The 11704-nt window shown below is 45.8% G+C and overlaps 1 long non-coding RNA gene across 1 annotated transcript in view; it reads left to right on the top strand.

The window, feature by feature from the left end:
* Positions 1-11704, top strand: part of LOC123735945 (uncharacterized) — a 284243-nt gene that overhangs the window by 88779 nt on the left and 183760 nt on the right. The window lies entirely within an intron of this gene.

The following is an 11704-nucleotide window of genomic DNA, read 5'->3' as shown; positions in this document are numbered from 1 at the left end:
TGCCGAAGATTGTATCTCCGCCGGCCTGGGCACACGGTTTTTCAGTTCTGCCCACAAATTGTCTATGGGATTGACGTCAGGGCTTTGTGATGGCCACTCCAATACCTTGACTTTGTTGCCCTTAAGCCATTTTGACACAACTTTGGAAGTATACTTGGGGTCATTGTCCATTTGGAAGACCCATTTGCAAACAAGCTTTAACTTCCTGACTGATGTGTTGAGATGTTGCTTCAATATATCCACATAATTTTCTTCCTCATGAAGCCATCTATTTTTGTGAAGTGCACCAGTCTCTCCTGCAGCAAGCACCCCTACAACATGATGCTGCCACCCCCGGGCTTCACGGTTGGGATGGTGTTCTTCGGCTTGCAAGCCTCCCCCTTTTTCCTCCAAACATAACGATGGTCATTATGGCCAAAGAGTTCTATTTTTGTTTCATCAGACCATTTACATTTTACATTTAAGGCATTTAGCAGACGCTCTTATCCAGAGCGACTTACAAATTGGTGCATTCACCTTATGATATCCAGTGGAACAACCACTTTACAATAGTACATCTAAATATTTTAAGGGGGGGGGGGTTAGAAGGATTACTTTATCCTATCCTAGGTATTCCTTAAAGAGGTGGGGTTTCAGGTGTCTCCGGAAGGTGGTGATTGACTCCGCTGTCCTGGCGTCGTGAGGGAGCTTGTTCCACCATTGGGGTGCCAGAGCAGCGAACAGTTTTGACTGGGTTTTGACTGGGTTGAGCGGGAACTGTGCTTCCTCAGAGGTAGGGAGGCGAGCAGGCCAGAGGTGGATGAATGCAGTGCCCTTGTTTGGGTGTAGGGCCTGATCAGAGCCTGAAGGTACGGAGGTGCCGTTCCCCTCACAGCTCCGTAGGCAAGCACCATGGTCTTGTAGTGGATGCGAGCTTCAACTGGAAGCCAGTGGAGAGAGCGGAGGAGCGGGGTGACGTGAGAGAACTTGGGAAGGTTGAACACCAGACGGGCTGCGGCGTTCTGGATGAGTTGTAGGGGTTTAATGGCACAGGCAGGGAGCCCAGCCAACAGCGAGTTGCAGTAATCCAGATGGGAGATGACAAGTGCCTGGATTAGGACCTGTGCCGCTTCCTGTGTGAGGCAGGGTCGTACTCTGCGAATGTTGTAGAGCATGAACCTACAGGATCGGGTCACCGCCTTGATGTTAGTGGAGAACGACAGGGTGTTGTCCAGGGTCACGGCAAGGTACTTAGCACTCTGGGAGGAGGACACAAGGGAGTTGTCAACCGTGATGGCGAGATCATGGAACGGGCAGTCCTTCCCCGGGAGGAAGAGCAGCTCCGTCTTGCCGAGGTTCAGCTTGAGGTGGTGATCCGTCATCCACACTGATATGTCTGCCAGACATGCAGAGATGCGATTCGCCACCTGGTTATCAGAAGGGGGAAAGGAGAAGATTAATTGTGTGTCGTCTGCATAGCAATGATAGGAGAGACCATGTGAGGATATGACAGAGCCAAGTGACTTGGTGTATAGTGAGAATAGGAGAGGGCCTAGAACAGAGCCCTGGGGGACACCAGTGGTGAAAGCACGTGGTGCGGAGATAGATTCTCGCCACGCCACCTGGTAGGAGCGACCTGTCAGGTAGGACGCAATCCAAGCGTGGGCCGCGCCGGAGATGCCCAGCTCGGAGAGGGTGGAGAGGAGGATCTGATGGTTCACAGTATCAAAGGCAGCAGATAGGTCTAGAAGGATGAGAGCAGAGGAGAGAGAGTTAGCTTTAGCATTGCGGAGAGCCTCCGTGACACAGAGAAGAGCAGTCTCAGTTGAATGCCCAGTCTTGAAACCTGACTGATTAGGATCAAGAAGGTCATTCTGAGAGAGATAGCAGGAGAGCTGGCCAAGGACGGCACGTTCAAGAGTTTTGGAGAGAAAAGAAAGAAGGGATACTGGTCTGTAGTTGTTGACATCGGAGGGATCGAGTGTAGGTTTTTTCAGAAGGGGTGCAACTCTCGCTCTCTTGAAGACGGAAGGGACGTAGCCAGCGGTCAAGGATGAGTTGATGAGCGAGGTGAGGTAGGGGAGAAGGTCTCCGGAAATGGTCTGGAGAAGAGAGGAGGGGATAGGGTCATGTGGGCAGGTTGTTGGGCGGCCGGCCATCACAAGACGCGAGATTTCATCTGGAGAGAGAGGGGAGAGAGGTCAAAGCACAGGGTAGGGCAGTCTGAGCAGGACCAGCAGTGTCGTTTGACTTAGCAAACGAGGATCGGATGTCGTCAACCTTCTTTTCAAAATGGTTGACGAAGTCATCCGCAGAGAGGGAGGAGGGGGGGGGGAGGGGGAGGAGGATTTAGGAGGGAGGAGAAGGTAGCAAAGAGCTTCCTAGGGTTAGAGGCAGATGCTTGGAATTTAGAGTGGTAGAAAGTGGCTTTAGCAGCAGAGACAGAAGAGGAAAATGTAGAGAGGAGGGAGTGAAAGGATGCCAGGTCCGCAGGGAGGCGAGTTTTCCTCCATTTCCGCTCGGCTGCCCGGAGCCCTGTTCTGTGAGCTCGCAGTGAGTCGTCGAGCCACGGAGCAGGAGGGGAGGACCAAGCCGGCCTGGAGGATAGGGGACAGAGAAAATCAAAGGATGCAGAAAGGGAGGAGAGGAGGGTTGAGGAGGCAGAATCAGGAGATAGGTTTGAGAAGGTTTGAGCAGAGGGAAGAGATGATAGGATGGAAGAGGAGAGAGTAGCGGGAGAGAGAGAGCGAAGGTTGGGACGGCGCAATACCATCCGAGTAGGGGCAGAGTGAGAAGTGTTGGATGAGAGCGAGAGAGAAAAGGATACAAGGTAGTGGTAGGAGACTTGGAGGGGAGTTGCAATGAGATTAGTGGAAGAACAGCATCTAGTAAAGATGAGGTCAAGCGTATTGCCTGCCTTGTGAGTAGGGGGGGAAGGTGAGAGGGTGAGGTCAAAAGAGGAGAGGAGTGGAAAGAAGGAGGCAGAGAGGAATGAGTCAAAGGTAGACATGGGGAGGTTAACCTCTTGGGGCTAGGTGGGACGCTAGCGTGCCACCCGTTGTGCACTCCATCAACAGCAGGTGCATTTCAAGAGCGGCAAATTTGAATCCAAATAAATGTCAAAATTCTAATTTTTCAAAAATACAACTATTTTACACCATTTGAAAGATAAACATCTCCTTAATCTAACCACGTTTTACGATTTCAAAAAGGTTTTACGGCGAAAGCATAAATTTAGAGTATGTTAGGACAGTACATTTACAAGAGTTGTGTGTAATGTTTTGTCAAGTCAAAGACAGGGTCACCAAAACCATAAAACCAGCTAAAATGATGCACTAACCTTTTACAATCTCCATCAGATGACACTCCTAGGACATTATGTTAGACAATGCATGCATTTTTAGTTCTATCAAGTTCATATTTATATCCAAAAACAGCGTTTTACTATGGCATTGATGTTGAGGAAATCGTTTCCCTCCAATAACCGGCAGTCAAGTCAGCGTCACAAATTAAATAATTAAAATTAGAAAACATTGGTAAAATATTATATTGTCATTTAAAGAATTATAGATTTACATCTCTTGAACTCAATCAACTTGCCAGATTTAAAAATAACCTTACTGGGAAATCACACTTTGCAATAATCTGAGCACTGCGCCCAGAAAAATACGCGTTGCGATACAGACTAGACGTCATGTTGGGGAGATCTAAAATCGAAAATACTATGTAAATAATCCATTACCTTTGATTCTCTTCATCAGATGTCACTTCCAGGTATCACAGGTCCATAACGAATGTAGTTTTGTTCAAAAAAGCTCATCATTTATGTCCAAAAATCTCCGTCTCGTTAGCACATGATGTAAGCCAGCCGGACTTCTCGTCATGAACGAGGGGAAAAAATATATTTCCGTTCGTTCAAACATGTCAAACGTTGTATAGCATAAATCATTAGGGCCTTTTTTAACCAGAACATGAATAATATTCAAGGTGGACGAATGCATACTCTTTTATAACGTATTGGAACGAGGGTACCCAACATGAACTCGCGCGCCAGGTGTCTAATGGGACATCATCGTTCCATGGCTCTTGTTCGGTCAGATCTCCCTCCAGAAGACTCAAAACACTTTGTAAAGGCTGGTGACATCTAGTGGAAGCAATAGGAAGTGCCAAAATATTCCTAAACCCCTGTGTTTTTCAATGGGATAGGTTTAAAGTCAATACAACACATCAGGTATCCACTTCCTGTCAGAAAATGTCTCAGGGTTTTGCCTGCCAAATGAGTTCTGTTATACTCACAGACACCATTCAAACAGTTTTAGAAACTTTAGAGTGTTTTCTATCCATATATAATAAGTATATGCATATTCTAGTTACTGGGTAGGATTAGTAACCAGATTAAATCGGGTACATTTTTTTTATCCAGACGTGCAAATGCTGCCCCCTAGACCCAACAGGTTAAAGTCACCCAGAACTGTGAGAGGTGAGCCATCCTCAGGAAAGGAACATATCAAGGCGTCAAGCTCATTGATGAACTCTCCAAGGGAACCTGCAGGGCGATAAATGATAAGGATGTTAAGCTTGAAAGGGCTGGTAACTGTGACAGCAAGGAATTCAAATGAGGAGATAGACAGATGGGTCAGAGGAGAATGAGAGAATGTCCACTTGGGAGAGATGAGGATTCCAGTGCCACCACCCCGCTGGCTCGATGCTCTAGGGCTATGCGAGAACACGTGGGCAGACGAGGAGAGAGCTGTAGGAGTAGCATTGTTATCTGTGGTAATCCATGTTTCCGTCAGTGCCAGGAAGTCTAGGGACTGGAGGGTAGCATAGGCTGAGATGAACTCAGCCTTGTTGGCCGCAGACCGGCAGTTCCAGAGGCTGCCGGAGACCTGGAACTCCACGTGGGTCGTGCGTGCTGGGACCACCAGGTTAGAGTGGCAGCGGCCACGCGGTGTGAAGCGTTTGTATGGCCTGTGCAGAGGGGAGAGAACAGGGATAGACAGACACATAGTTGACAAGCTACAGAAGAGGCTACGCTAATGCAAAGGAGATTGGAATGACAAGTGGACTACACTTCTCGAATGTTCAGAAAGTTAAGCTTACGTTGCAAAAATCTTAATGACTAAAATGACGAAAATGATACACTACTGCTGGCTGGTGGAGTAGGCTAGCTAGCAGTGGCTGCGTTGTTGACTTTGTTTGAACGTGTAGCTGGCTAGATAACCTCGATAGTTTCAGTACTACACCTTGTCATGATACAAAAGCAACTTTGTAGCTAGCTAACATAACACTAATCAAGAAGTTCCTTTGTAATGTATTTAGTTTCTACAGTGCTGCTCGTCGGTAATAGTTGGCTAGGTTTGGAAAAATGGCGTCGCGGGGGACGGAAATAGCTGGCTAGCTAACCTCGATAATTACTAAACTACACAATTATCAAGCTATGACAAAGACAACTATGTAGCTAGCTAGCTAACACTGCACTAGTCAAATCGTTCCGTTGTAATGTATTAGTATCTACAGCGCTGCTAGTCGGTAACGGTTGGCTAGCTAGCAGTGGGTTTGATGATGACTAGGTGTGTTGACTAAGTCTGGAGTCTGGACAAGGCGTCGCGTCGCGGCTGGCTAGCTAACCTCGATAATTACTCTAAACTACACTATCTTAGATACAAAGACAGCAAAGACAACTATGTAGCTAGCTAACTAACACTAACACTAACACTAATCAAGTCGTTTCGTTGTAATGTAATAGTTTCTACAGTGCTGCTAGTCGGTAGTAGTTGGCTAGCTAGCAGTGTTGACTAGCTAGCTAGCAGTGTTGAATACGTTAGGAGGATGAAAAATAGCTAGCCTCGATAATTACTCTAATTACTCTAAACTACACAATTATCTTTGATACAAAGACGGCTATGTAGCTAGCTAAGAAAAATTGCTCAGATCAAACAAACCAAACCGTTGTAATTTAATGAAGTGTAATATTACCTGTGGAGCGAAGCGAAGACCAGAGGACATTTCTCCAAAAAGTACTATCTTTGTCCCCATGTGCAGATGCAAACCGTAGTCTGGCTTTTTTATGGCGGTTTTGGAGCAGTGGCTTCTTCCTTGCTGAGCGGCCTTTCAGGTTATGTCAATATAGGACCCGTTTTACTGTGGATATAGGTACTTTTGTACCTGTTTCCTCCAGCATCTTCACAAGGTCCTTTGCTGTTGTTCTGGGATTGATCTGCACTTTTCGCACCAAAGTACGTTCATCTCTAGGAGACAGAACGCGTCTCCTTCCTGAGCGGTATGACGGCTGCGTGGTCCCAAGGTGTTTATACTTGCATACTATTGTTTGCACAGATGACCGTGGCACCTTCAGGTGTTTGGAAATTGCTCCCAAGGATGAACCAGACTTGTGGAGGTCAACAACCAAAAAATTCTGAGGTCTAGGCTGATTTCTTTTGATTTTCCCATGATGTCAAGCAAATAGCTGACTTTGAAGGTAGGCCTTGAAATACATCCACAGGTACACCTCCAGTTGACTCAAATTATGTTAATTAGCCTATCAGAAGCTTAATTTTCTGGAATTTTCCAAGCTGTTTAAAGGCACAGTCAACTTAGTGTATGCAAACTTCTGACCCACTGGAATTGTGATACAATGAATTATAAGTGAAATAATCTGACATTAACAATTGTTGGAAAAATTACTTGTGTCATGCACAAAGTAGATGTCCTAACCGACTTGCCAAAACTATAGATTGATAACAAGAAATTTGTGGAGTGGTTGAAAAACGAGTTTTACTGACTCCAACCTAAGTGTATGTAAACTTCCGACTTCAAATTAATAAGCCTACGCACAATCCGTACGTACGTGGACTTGATATACACCTTGAACTAAATATGTCATTTAATTAGAGGTTGGCCTTTTTCTCTTATTCCAGGCTTTATCAAACAAATTGGCAAACATGAATATAGAATGGACAATAAAACATTTCACGTTTTCCTCTTTGATCAGCCAAATAATGCCAGGGTTCTGGAATAGAATCACCTGTATATAGAATAATACCAGGGTTCTCCTAGGCCCTACCACCTAGTGGCTTTCTGGAATAGAAACACCTGTATATCGTCTTTTAAAGGCCAATAGAGTATTGAGTGAATTTCATTCTCTACCTCTTCCAGGTCACAGTAGTTACAAAGTCTCTCCTCTACTATTCTAATACCGGCCTGTTGACACATGGAGGGTCAATATCCCTGTTCTTACCTGTGTACATAGTGATCTCTAATACCGGCCTGTTGACACATGGAGGGTCAATATCCCTGTTCTTACCTGTGTACATAGTGATCTCTAATACCTGTTGACACATGGAGGGGCAATATCCCTGTTCTTACCTGTGTACATAGTGATCCTGACTAGAACCAAAAAATTTGATCATATTACTCCAGTGTTAGCCTCCCTACACTGGCTTCCTGTTAAGGCAAGGGCTGATTTCAAGGTTTTACTGCTAACCTACAAAGCATTACATGGGCTTGCTCCTACCTATCTTTCCGATTTGGTCCTGCCGTACATACCTACACGTACGCTACGGTCACAAGACGCAGGCCTCCTAATTGTCCCTAGAATTTCTAAGCAAACGGCTGGAGGTAGGGCTTTCTCCTATAGAGCTCCATTTTTATGGAATGGTCTGCCTACCAATGTGAGAGACGCAGACTCAGTCTCAACCTTTAAGTCTTTACTGAAGACTTATCTCTTCAGTAGGTCCTATGATTAAGTATAGTCTGGCCCAGGAGTGTGAAGGTGAACGGAAAGGCTGGAGCAACGAACCGCCCTTGCTGTCTCTGCCTTGCCGGTTCCCCTCTTTCCACTGGGATTCTCTGCCTCTAACCCTTTTACAGAGGCTGAGTCACTGGCCTACTGGTGTTCTTCCATGCCGTCCATGGGGGGGGTGCGTCACTTGAGTGGGTTGAGTCACTGACGTGGTCTTCCTGTCTGGGTTGGCGCCCCCCCCCTTGGGTTGTGCCATGGCGGAGATCGTTGTGGGCTATACTCGGCCTTGTCTTAGGACGGTAAGTTGGTGGTTGGAGACATCCCTCTAGTGGTGTGGGGGCTGTGCTTTGGCAAAGTGGGTGGGGTTATATCCTGCCTGTTTGGCCCTGTCCGGGGGTATCATCGGATGGGGCCACAGTGTCTTCTGATCCCTCCTGTCTCAGCCTCCAGTATTTATGCTGCAGTAGTTTATGTGTCGGGGGGCTAGGGTCAGTCTGTTACATCTGGAGTATTTCTCTTGTCTTATCCGGTGTCCTGTGTGTATTTAAATATGCTCTCTCTAATTCTCTCTTTCTCTCTTTCTGTCTTTCTCTCGGAGGACCTGAGCCCTAGGACCATGCCTCAGGACTACCTGGTATGATGACTCCTTGCTGTCCCCAGTCCACCTGGCCGTGCTGCTGCTCCAGTTTCAACTGTTCTGCCTGCGGCTATGGAACCCTGACCTGTTCACCGGACGTGCTTGTTGCACCCTCGACAACTACTATGATTATTATTATTTGACCATGCTGGTCATTTATGAACATTTTAACATTTTAACATTTTGACCATGTTCTGTTATAATATCCACCCTGCACAGCCAGAAGAGGACTGGCCACCCCTCATAGCCTGGTTCCTCTCTAGGTTTCTTCCTAGGTTTTTGGCCTTTCTAGGGAGTTTTTCCTAGGGAGTTTTTCCTAGCCACCGTGCTTCTTTCACATGCTTTGCTTGCTGTTTGGGGTTTTAGGCTGGGTTTCTGTACAGCACTTTGAGAATATCAGCTGATGTACGAAGGGCTATATAAAAATAAATTTGATTTGATTTGATTTGATTTGATCTCTAATACCGGCCTGTTGACACATGGAGGGTTAATATCCCTGTTCTTACCTGTGTACATAGTGATCTCCGGCTGTAGGGTGGACATCAACTTTCTCTCAAACATTCATTTGTTCTTAATCAAACAAAAGTTTCTCAATTTAGGTTTATGATTTATCTCCTCCACCAATTTATTTTCATATAGCATCATCAGTTGTTTTTTAAATCTTTAATTTGGTTTTCATACAGATGTTCTTAGTCAGACAGTTGTGAAAGGTTTAGATTAGATGAGTTTATTAGTCACTTGTGATAGAGATGTAATTACAGGGTGAAAATCTGATACACCGGGATCAACAGTGCAGGTAAATATGTAATAAATAAATAGAGAAGTGAATGAGACACAACAATAACAATAATAGTAATAATAATAATATATCCACATTTACAACTGTAGCAATATACATTACCGTTGGGTGGTGGGGGCAGGGTAACAGTCTGTAATGTCCATTGGGTGGTGGGGGCAGGGTAACAGTCTGTAATGTCCATTGGGTGGTGGGGGCAGGGTAACAGTCTGTAATGTCCATTGGGTGGTGGGGGCAGGGTAATAGTCTGTAATGTCCATTGGGTGGTGGGGGCAGGGTAACAGGGTATCAGTCTGTAATGTCCATTGGGTGGTGGGGGCAGGGTAACAGTCTGTAATGTCCATTGGGTGGTGGGGGCAGGGTAACAGTCTGTAATGTCCATTGGGGGGTGGGGTGCAGGGTAAATGTTCCTATGTGTGGGAGGTGGGGTGCAGGGTAAATGTTCCTGTGTGGGAGGTGGGGTGCAGGGTAAATGTTCCTGTGTGGGAGGTGGGGTACAGGGTAAATGTTCCTGTGTGGGAGGTGGGGTGCAGGGTAAATGTTCCTGTGTGGGAAGTAGGGTGCAGGGTAAATGTTCCTGTGTGGGAGGTGGGGTGCAGGGTAAATGTTCCTGTGTGGGAGGTGGGGTGCAGGGTAAATGTTCCTGTGTGGGAGGTGGGGTGCAGGGTAAATGTTCCTGTGTGGGAGATGGGGTGCAGGGTAAATGTTCCTGTGTGGGAGGTGGGGTGCAGGGTAAATGTCCCTGTGTGGGGGAGGTGGGGTGCAGGGTAACAGTCTGTAATGTCCATTGGGTGGTGGGGGCAGGGTAACAGTCTATAATGTCCATTGGGTGGTGGGGGCAGGGTAATAGTCTGTAATGTCCATTGGGTGGTGGGGGCAGGGTAACAGGGTATCAGTCTGTAATGTCCATTGGGTGGTGGGGGCAGGGTAACAGTCTGTAATGTCCATTGGGTGGTGGGGGCAGGGTAACAGTCTGTAATGTCCATTGGGGGGTGGGGTGCAGGGTAAATGTTCCTATGTGTGGGAGGTGGGTGCAGGGTACATGTTCCTGTGTGTGGGAGGTGGGGTGCAGGGTAAATGTTCCTGTGTGGGAGGTGGGGTACAGGGTAAATGTTCCTGTGTGGGAGGTGGGGTGCAGGGTAAATGTTCCTGTGTGGGAGATGGGGTGCAGGGTAAATGTTCCTGTGTGGGAGGTAGGGTGCAGGGTAAATGTTCCTGTGTGGGAGGTGGGTGCACGGTAAATATTCCCGTGTGGGGGTGGATCTTGCAGTCACTCTGACTGTGGATTGCAGTCACTCCGATTCCTTATCCATAGACTGCTTTCATGGTAAGGAAACAAATATCTAAATATTTCAAATCGCTGAACTATCACTGTAATGTCATGGTATAAATTGTAGTCTTACTGTTGTACATTTGAATGTTCTAATAAAAAAAGTCAAATAAAATAAAATATTTTGGAAGTTTGAAAGATGTGCCCCAACCCTCCCTGGGAGTTCCACTGAATCTTTTCAACGGCCAATAAGGTTTGAGTATTAAGTTAATCAGTTAGACCAGGAAGTCTGATAAGACAGACTGAGTGGGAGCGAAGCTCACCTTGACTAAAGGTTCTTTGAAACCGTCTGTGTCATGCAACATGGACGCAGTGTTGCAATGAGACTAGGTCAATGTGCTGATACACAAACAAGTCAAACAACATTGACATTGCATGCATAGGGTGGCAGGTAGCCTAGCGGTTAAGAGCGGTTCGAATCCCCGAGCCGACTAGGTGAAAAACCATGCCGGTGTGCCCTTAAGCAAGGCACTTAAGCATAATTTATCCTGTAAGTCACTCTGAATAAGAGCGTCTGCTAAATGACTAAAATCATTTAAAAATAGTATATAAACATCCAATCCTGTCAGACACTGAGTGGACAAAATATTATGAACACCTCTTTCCATGACAGACTGACCAGGTGAAAGCTTTGATCCCTTATTGATGTCACTTGTTAAATCCACTTCAATCAGTGTAGATGAAGGAGAAGAGACGGGTTAAGCTTCAACTTTTCCGACACACACACATTAGTACATTCATCTTATAATCACTTGGTTATACCTTTTCAGGGTGAAATCATTTAGTCAAACCTTTAACCTCTTACATCTAGATGTTCCGCTAGCGGAACACCGCTCCAATATCCAATGATAGGGCGTGGCGTGAATTACAAACTCGTCAAAAATCCTAAAACTTCAATTTTTAAAATATATGACTATTTTACACCATTTTAAAGACAAGACTCTACTTTATCTAACCACATTGTCCGATTTAAAAAAGACTTTACAGCGAAAGCAAAACATTAGATTATGTCAGGAAAGTACCCAGCCAGAAATAATCACACACCCATTTTTCAAGCTAGCATATAATGTCACAAAAACCAAAACCACAGCTAAATGCAGCACTAACCTTTGATGATCTTCATCAGATGACACTCCTGGGACATTATGTTATACAATACATGCATGTTTTGTTCAATCAAGTTCATATTTATATCAAAAACCAGCTTTTTACATTAGC

The sequence above is a fragment of the Salmo salar genome, unplaced genomic scaffold (genome assembly GCF_965601325.2).
Source record: "Salmo salar unplaced genomic scaffold, fSalSal1 ptg000005l, whole genome shotgun sequence".
Classification (NCBI taxonomy): Eukaryota; Metazoa; Chordata; class Actinopteri; order Salmoniformes; family Salmonidae; genus Salmo; species Salmo salar.
Note: the sequence above shows the minus strand (reverse complement) of the source record. Positions and strands in the feature narration are given on the sequence as shown.